Source organism: Tamandua tetradactyla, chromosome 2, assembly GCF_023851605.1.
Source record: "Tamandua tetradactyla isolate mTamTet1 chromosome 2, mTamTet1.pri, whole genome shotgun sequence".
In the NCBI taxonomy this organism is placed as follows: domain Eukaryota; kingdom Metazoa; phylum Chordata; class Mammalia; order Pilosa; family Myrmecophagidae; genus Tamandua; species Tamandua tetradactyla.
Genome location: NC_135328.1, coordinates 100,050,417 through 100,060,020, shown reverse-complemented (window position 1 = coordinate 100,060,020; position 9,604 = coordinate 100,050,417). Strand labels below are relative to the sequence as shown.

The following is a 9,604-nucleotide window of genomic DNA, read 5'->3' as shown; positions in this document are numbered from 1 at the left end:
TAGAAATAAGTTATAACTCCTGAACGCATGTGATTGCTGTAAGAGCTTATAATCCATGACCCTTTACGATAGGTCCCAACCCAATAACCCATGCTCTCAACTTCAATTCTCCAAGTTTGTACATTATAATTAGTTCATATGAGTGAGGCAGGATAATACTTGTTTTTTTGTTTCTGCCATTTCACTCAACATACTGTCCTTAAGGTTCATTCACCTAGTTGCATGCCTCACTTCATTTCTTCTTGCAGTTGTTCAGTAGTCTGTTGTATATATACACCACAGTTATCCTTTCCTTCCCTCAGTCTTTGTACCCTTGGGCTACCTCCATCCATTGCGAATTGTGAACACTGCTGCTGTAAACACTAGTGTGCAACTGTCCATTCATGTCCCCACTCTCAGTTCCTATGGAAACCCCACCCCTAGCCTCCTATGGAATGACCATGCTGATCTCCTGAGAGGATGCACCTGTCAGCTTCCCCACCAACAGTGAATAGGTACATCCCTTTCTCCACATTTTCTCTAGCACTTGTTTTTTCTGTTCATTTTTAAACTGTTTTATGTGCACATCATGCAATCCAGCCTAAGTAAACAAACATGCCTGTTCACCATAATTTATATGAAGACATTTCTTTTTCTTCCACAAAGAATCAATACCTCTCCCCTGCTTGTTCACATTTAGATTTTTTTTTTCCTGGCATTAGCAGGCTCCAGGAATCAAACCCAGGTCTCTATCATGGCAGGCGAGAATCCTGCCACTGAGTCACCGTTGCACTGTCCCACATTTAGTTTTGGAATAATCCCTTTGTTACTTTCAGTGGAAGCATATTACAGTGTTACTGTTCACTATAGACCCTAGCTTGCATTGATTGTACTTTTTCATGTATACCATCCATTTTCAACACCTTGCAATTTTGACATTCATTTGTTCACCCTCATGCAAAAACATTTTTATATTTGTACATTTAATCACCATCACTGTCCACTCCAGACATTCCTAACTTATATCATCTCAGTCTTTATCCTCTATCTTTCCTTCAGGTTTCATATGTGCCCCCAGGCCTTCTCCATCAATCATAGTCACATCCAGCTTCTTTCAGTGTACATATATTATTGTGATACTCTCAGGTAGTATTGTGCTATTCGTTTCTGAATTTTTTCAATCAGTTCTCTTGCATAGTCTGTATTCCTTCAGCACCAAAAGCCCAATCTTGATCCTCTTTCTATTTCCTGATAATCTGTGTTCTTAACTTTAACTTTCAGCATCAACTCAATACTGTTAGTTCATATTAGTGAGACTACACAGTATTTGTCCTTTTGTTTCTGGCTAATTTCACTCAGCATAATGTCCTCAAGTTGCATTCACATTATTACATGCTTCATGACTTTATTCTGTCTGAAAGTTGTGTAATATTCCAACATATGTATATATCACAGCTTGTTTAGCCACTCATCCATTGACAGACACTGAACTGTTTCCATCTCTTGGCAATCATAAATAATGCTGCTATAAACATTGGTGTGCAAATATCCATTTGTGTGCTTGCTTTCAGTTCCTCTGAATTTATACCTGGTGATGGAATTGCTGGAACATATGACAATTTTTTACTTAGCTTCCTGAGGAACTGCCCAAGTGTCTTCTATAGTGGTTGTACCATGTTACATTCCCACCAACAGTGAATAAATGTGCCTCTTTCTCCACATACTCTCCAGCACTTGTTGTTTTCTATTTTTTTGATAATGGCCATTCTAGTGGGTGTCAGATGATATCTCATTGTGGTTTTGATTTGCATTTCCCTAATAGCCAGGGAAGATGTGCATCTTCTCATATACCTTTTAGCCATTTGTATTTCCTCTTCTGAAAAGTGTCTTTTCATGTCTTTTGCCCACTTTTTAATTGAGATTTTTTTGTCTTTTTGTTGTTGAGTTAAAGAATCTCTTTATATATTCTGGATACTAAACTCTTATCTGATATGTGGTTTCCAAATATTGTCTCTCATTGTGTAGGCTGCCTTTTTTCTTTCCTGATAAAGTTCTTTGATGCACAAAACTGTTTAATTTTACGGAGATCTCATTTATCTATTTCTTTTTTCAATGCTCGTGCTTTGGGTATAAGGTCTAGGAAACCACATCTTATTACAAAATTAATAAGATATTACCCTACATTTTCTTCCAAAAGTTTTATGTTCTTAACTGTGTTGTTTAGATCTTTGATTCATTTTGAGTTAATTTCTGTATAGGGTGTGAGATACGTATCTTCATTCATTCTTTTGCATATAGATATCCAGTTTTCCAAACACCGTTTATTGAAGAGGCTGTTCTGTCCCAGGTGTGTTGGCTTGACCAACTTATCAAAGCAATTGTCTATAGATGAGACGGTCTATTTCTGAACACACAATTCAATTCCATTGGCCCATTGGTCAGTATATCTAGCTTTATACCAGTCAGATTTTCTGAGACCAGACAAGTCCACATCTAAGGAGGAGAGAGTAGCCAGCATCAGTTTTTCCTGAGGGTGAGACCTAGCAGGTTGTCAGACTTTTCTATGAAGCCCCTAGACTCCATGCTTTTCCTATCCTGTCCAGCATGTGGCACTTGTCTTCCCATGGCTTCCCACCTGCATAAAGTGATGCGGTGCCTTTACTTTCAGCAGATTCTCCCTGTCAGGGGTGTGGTTGAGACCAAGAGTGCAGTAGTAGGCAGGTTTTGATGCTCCTGCTTTCCAGCCCCTGGGGCCTTAATTCCCTGAAGGAAGCATTCCATTTGAGCTGGGCCCTGCCCCCTTTTCTTGGGGGGGAAGATACACCCTTTAGAGAATTAACTCCTTTCACCTTACTAGTTTCTTTGTCTCTCAGTCATGCCTTAGTTCCACCCTTGCCTGGGGCAGTGCTGGAGCCTAAGAGTTACTTGCAGTTCTGTGTAATGAACTATTAAGAGGTTAAAAAAAAAAAGAAGAAGAAGAAGAAGGAGGAAGCCTTTTCAAAGCTGACCCCCACTCCCCAGGTCTGCCAATCAAGACCATGAGTTGGTACTTGACTCTTTGTATCCCGAGGCTCTATAGGCCCCCTTTTCTTGGGGTCCAACTCTTTTCCAGTATTTGTGCTGTCCAGCTCACAAAGCCTCTGTTTTTTGTTTTTCTATTAGCCCCACCCTCTCTCTGCAGGGGGGTGAAAACTCCTGGTTCCTTTAGTGCTTATTCCAGGTTTATCTGTGCTCAGGGCCTGTTTCCAGCAGTCAGAATTTTAAAATGAATTCCACAATTGGGGCTTGCTTGAGCTAAGCCCTTTCTACTAGTAAAGCCTGTTTCCTTTCCCCTCAGGGAACCAGACAGCTGTGCCTTTTGGGGGAAGGGCCCTGGCCTCCAGGGTTTGGGAGATTTACAGTTCTGTGTGGGATCTCAACTGTTTCACCCCTTCCAGACTGGTATGTGCTGTGTGTCCGGTCACTGGTGCCTCCCCATCAGTTGTTCCATACAGTTCCTGGCTATTTACTAGTTGCTCTAGAGGATGAACTAAGTTCCACACCTCACTATGCTGCCATCTTGCCTCACCTCTCCTGAAGTTATATATTTTTAAAAGTCAACTCTGTTCTTGTGAAATACTCTAAATATTTCATTTTATCCTACCCTTACTTTCAGTTACAGACAGACATAAAGATACAAGAAATATTTAGAATTATAGATCAATAACTAGAATATAGCAAAATCTGACACAAATGAAGATCAATAATGGGTTCCCTATCAGTGGGCAGATATAGCTTCCTTCTATATAGATAAAGGCCAAATGAAACCAAAGCTAAAATGGGCCAGTTTTTCACCCCAGAGCAAATCATTGAACAGATGTGAGAGATTGCTGCTGCTGTTTGGCCATTGATCTATCTATTCATCTCTTCATCTCTCCAATAATTCCTTCATTTTGATACTTATCTAAGCTATTAAGCAATCCCCCAAAATGTGAGAGCATGCCCTTTTTGTTAAAACACGTTACTAGAGGACACAAACTTATAATGAAAAACATTGCAACACCAACTTTTCTTTTGGATATTCGCAACTCAGCCCACATAGCCAATAACCAAGATTAGGGAAATTCCTGTAAAGAACCAGTTATAGCAAAAAGTACTGCCTAAAGCAGTCTTCTGTTCATAGTCATACATAGATTTTCCTTCTCAGGGAATAAGAGAGAAAGGAAAATTTAAGGCTCATTACGTTTCATTTCAGTGTATTTGTTAGTACCTCATTAGAAATGTCAGCTCATTGTTTTGATATTTGTCTTGCACACAAACCTATACATCATTCTGACTTTAGCAACTCAAAAATATTTAGACTAGGTTTCCTTAGGCTGTGGCCCACATTTTGAGCCTCAGCTTGCAGAAGTGTACACTCTAGGGTTGCACGTTTTATAAACACAGAGAATGGCCATTCTTCCTTTGTCAGGGCTCAGAGGGCCAGCTTTCCCTCAGGCACCAGAGAAAGATGAATTAATCTTAGAAGCATGAGCAAAGGGCAAACTGAATAGAGGTTATTTCTTCCATGAGAAGCAGTGGATGTGTACAGCTTTAAAGTTCTAAGGACTGACTCACCAAACCCCTAGACTTTAAGTCAAAGAAGTCTGTCCAGAAAGGGTATTGGCCAGAGTTTGTTCTCATTGACTGAACAGAGTTCAAAAATTCTCCACTCCACGACCATATAGACTACCCTGACCCCAGCTTTCTACCCTTTGAAAACACTGAGAATAACGTCTCTGCGCCAGTTTTTACTAGAGCCGATCAGCCGTCATGCCTGGAATTGGGATCATACCAAAATTGCCCTTAGTCCCAATAACCACGAAGTCCACATCAATAAGCAAAATGAGAGCCAGGAGGTGAAAACTCATGAACTCAAGCAGGCAATGGACACATCACAACTGTTGACCACATTGTCACTTGTGGGGCAGATAGCAATGCCGATGTCTGGAGTCAGAAAGATGGTATTTGGAAGATAGTACCAGCCAAACCTGGTGATCCTGAGAATTAATTGTACATCCACTTTTGTGAAGTGGTCCCTACTGGAGAACAAATTTGCTGCGGGAAGTGGAACATGACTCATTTCTGTCTGTTACTTCGAGTCTGAATATGACTGGTGAGTTAGAAGGCACATAAAAAAGCCTATTCATTCCACGGTCCTCAGCTAGGATTGGCATCCCAATAATGTTTTGCTGGCAGCAGCATCCTGTGACTTCATATGCACAGTGTTCTCTGCCTACATTAAAGAAGTGGATGAAAAGTCAGACAATATGCCATGGGACCTCAAGATACCTTTTGGTCAGCTGATGTCAGAGTTTGGTGGCATTGGCACCAGTGGCTGTGTCCACAGGGTAAGCTTCTCTGCCAGTGAGAGCTGCCTCATTGTACCTATTGCTGATGCTTCAAGAAGTGTGCAGGTGGTAACTCTGAAAATGTAGTTCTTGCCACCCCTAGCACATTGTAGCTTCTGGCCACAACTGCTGCCCAATGCTCTTTAACTACAATGACCACAGCTGCTTGACTTTTGTCTCCAAACTACACCTTCCAAAACAGAGCATCAGAGCAACAAGCCAGCCATGGAATATTTCCACAACATAGACAAGAGGACCACAACCGAGGACTGCAATACAGCCTTGGAGACTCTGCACCTGAATAGCATCTTCAAGTGTCTATATATATGAAGTGGACAAGCAAGACTGTCACAAATTTTGCACTACTGGCATCACTGGAGCCATGACAATTTGGAATTTCAAGACTTTAGCGTCTTCTATTCAGGGCCTTTGAATAATATGAAGCTGAGAGAACCTCCAAGATCTAGCATGAAAAACTGTGACTCACCACAGCTCTGTCATTTGCATGATGTAGAGAAAAGCCAGTGACCAAGAAACACTGAGCACATAGTATGCAAATATGGTTTGTGTGTTTGTTTGAATATAATTGGTGAATGTGTTGACTTTTTAAAAGCAGTGGTAAATTTTTTTTTCTGTTTCATTCCATTCTTGACCAAAGCGTCTCTTTAATTAGTTTATTATGGAAAATTATTACACTAACTTAAAGGAAGGGGAGGGGAGGTATGTAAATTGTCTACTGAAATTTAAATAAAAATAATAAATGTGAAAAAAAAAGGAAGGTTATTGCTTCACTACTTTCCAAAAGAGCTTTAAATCCCCTCTCCCCTCACCTCACTCTTTTTTATAGCCAAGAGACTAGACTGCACCTCTGAGTCATTCTAGTTCTGCAGTTTGCCAGCATAAGGATGCAGGCTAGCAAATGTCAGCCTTGAGTCCACATTGCAAACACCTGGGAAGGCAAAGTGCCAGCACCCAATTACCGAGAGATTCTGATTTACTTGGTCTAGAGTGGGACTTGGACAGGAGTATTTTTAAGAGCTCCCCTGGTATGCCCAACAGGCAGTAAAGGTTGACTACGACCCAACTAGGTACTAGCAACATGGTAAGTGACATAGCATAGACCTTCCACCAGGGAACAACTGTCTTTGCTTTGTAACTGGTATTAACATTTTGCCTTGGGTAGGGGAATCATCACTTGGGCCTTTGCCAACACTGTTTGCACAGTACAGCCATCACTTGGGTGAGAAAGATGCGCTATCTGCAAGCCAAGTAAATGCAAGCACCTGATGATTTTAAAACCTCTCTGACTTATTTCAATGACTGTTTTTGACAGGCAGGATTTCCTCTCACAGTGGAAGCAGTTGTTAAATGCCAATGGCTGGCCTCTCATGCTCAAAATTCTTCCAGTGCCCAGCACAACAACTGGCACCAAGAGAACACACCATCAATCTTGGTTCAGCCAGAGTAGGTCAGCAGAGCCGATCACAGACAGTACATAAATTTTGCTGCAGGACACATGCCTGGTGAGGTGCTGATGACTAAACTGTTATAAAACATTGCTGCAAATACTATTCTTAATCACATGTGAAAGAGAAAAATATCTCTTCGTTATTTTTATCTTATCTCTTTGAACAAGAGTCAATGATGTTTTCTACCAGCTTAGAGCTTGAGCCATTGCTGGCTATACAGGAAGACACCCAGTGGGTTTTTTGTTTTGTTTAGCACAACTGGCCAGTGGCAGCCTGCATCCAAGGGGTCCTTCTTTGTACTTAGGTTCTTTGCTGGCCAGAATCCTGTTCCAAAGCCCAGCTTGTTTGCATGGGGCTCCCACAACAGAACCACTGACTGGTGAAAGCAAACCCCTACACCTGAAGAACGAATAGCATTTCTGCAGCCAAAAGTTCTCAAATCAGAGTCTTCCCATACTCCCTACCCCATTTCACCCTACACAACTGTTCAAACACAACAGAGCCAACAAATCATCCTGTCAACCAGTGGGATTTTGTTTCCATTCCTTCCATCCAGACCCACCCTTAACATTTTTGGGGTCCTGGGCAGTATTACAAATGATGGCTGTCACATTATACATGTAAATATTTAAAAGTTACAAATGAACAAACTGTTAAATAAAATTCATTCTATCGGGTGCATGGGTAGTTTAGTGGTTAGAATGTCCGCCTTCCATGCGGGAGACCTGGGTTCAATTCCCAGATCATGCACCCAAAAAAAAAAAAAAATTCATTCTATCCTCCTTCCTTGACAGATACATACCATTTCATAGTGAAAACACTTGCCTTTTCCTTTCAGTTATTTAGCTGAACTATATCTTTGTCTTGTCTACAGTTATCATGATCTGTATTCATTAGCAGTGACATGAAACATTTTAAAATTAAATATAATTCATTCTAAGTACACACATTTTGAATATATTTTAGTCAAAAATATAAATGAGGAGAAGGAGAGGCCAAGATGGTGGCTTAGCAATGTTCACGTTTTAGTTCGTCCTCTAGAACAACTACTAAATAACCAGAAACAGTGCAGAACAGCTCCCGGAGCCACGATAGTGACTGGACACACAGCGTACCCCAGTCTTGACCAGCTGGACCAGCTGCGAGTCTCCAGAACCGTGAGTTCCCCAAGCCGCGGTGGCTGGTGCCCGGCGCCCCTCCCCCACAGGCAGCTTCCCGGAGGGAAAGGAAAGAGACTCTAACAGTAGCAGGGACTGAGTCCAACCAAACACCAATTGTGGCATTAATAAACAAATTCTGACTATTAAAAATAGGCCCCCCAGCTCATGCGAAACTGGTCAAGGTGGAGGTCTCTTATTGGGCTAACTGAAAAAGAGGAAAGGAAACAAAACAGGTTTTTGTGGCTATTTCTACAGAGGCTTGGCTGCCTCTGGATTCAGCAGTGGGACTACTCGGGCTGCAACTGCCCCAGGAATAGGCAGAAACAGACTGCTTTCAGGGCTCTATCCCACGTGTGCCTTCCCTACAGGAAGGGTGAAGCCCAACTCAGGTAGAATCCCTCTCTCAAGGAATACAGACCCCAGGGCTTGGCAATTTGAAGCCATTAAAACCAGCCTACAACCCCTCCTCTGTCTCCACCATGCCCCCAGCAGGGAGAGCCTTCCAAAGTTAAAGGAGCCACAACATCTTTTGCTAGTGGGACCCGCAGGAAGACAAGCACCACATACTGGACAGGATAAGAAAAACAGAGCCAAGAGACTTCACAGGAAAGTCTTTCAACCTGCTGGGTCTCACTCTCAGGGAAAACTGATGCAGGTGACTCCTTCCCCCTGATAGGAGGCCAGTTTAGTCTGGGAAAACCCAGCTGGAGTCTGTAATACCTATGTAGACCCTCCTGAGGGTGGGGAGGGAAAAGGCACCTTACAAGCAGGACAAGAAACAAGAAAACAAGAACTGAAAAATTACCCTCTGTTAAACAAAACTTAAGCTAGAGGCCCAGAAAAAGCTGAACGGAAGGTCAAAGAACAGATAGACAACAAACTCATCTACCAAGAAAACCCTAGATAAGATAAGTGAAAGCAATCTCCAGAATAAACTAATTAAGGTAATTAAATGTCTAGACACCAGCAAAAAATAACAAATCACACCAGGAAAATTGAAGATATGGCCCGGTCAAAGGAACAAACCAATAGTTCAAATGAGATACAGGAGCTTAAACAACTAATTCAGAATATACGAACAACATGGAAACCCTCATCAAAAACTAAATCAATGAATTGAGGGAGGACATGAAGAAGGCAAAGAATGAACAAAAAGAAGAAACGGAAAGTCTGAAAAAACAAATCACAGAATTTATGGGAATGAAAGATACAGTAGAAGAGATGAAAAAAACAACGGAAACCTACAATGGTAGATTTCAAGAGACATAGGTTAGGATTAGTGAACTGGAGGATGGAATATCTGAAATCCAAAAAGAAACAGAAACTATAGGGAAAAGAATGGAAAAATATGAGCAGGGACTCAGGGAATTGAATGATAATATGAAGTGCACAAATATACGTTTTGTGGGTGTCCCGGAAGGAGAAGAGAAAGGAAAAGGAGGAGAAAAACTAATGGAAGAAATTATCACTGAAAATTTCCCAGCTTATGAAAGACCTAAAATTACAGATCCAAGAAGTGCACCCCAAACAGAATAGATCCAAATAGATGTTCTCCAAGACACTTACTAGTCAGAATATAAGAGGTCAAAGAGAAAGAGAGGATCTTAAAAGCAGGAAGAGAAAAGCA

General features: G+C 41.4%; 1 non-coding gene and 1 pseudogene across 1 annotated transcript; both read left to right on the top strand.

Annotated features, from left to right (window-relative positions):
* Positions 1-4,770: 4,770 nt before the first annotated feature.
* On the top strand, positions 4,771-5,790 carry LOC143661290 (actin-related protein 2/3 complex subunit 1A pseudogene; annotated as a pseudogene).
* Positions 5,791-7,495: 1,705 nt separating this feature from the next.
* TRNAG-UCC (transfer RNA glycine (anticodon UCC)) lies at positions 7,496-7,567 on the top strand. The gene has a single exon. It is a non-coding gene; the product is annotated as a tRNA-Gly (tRNA).
* The last annotated feature ends 2,037 nt before the right edge of the window (positions 7,568-9,604 follow it).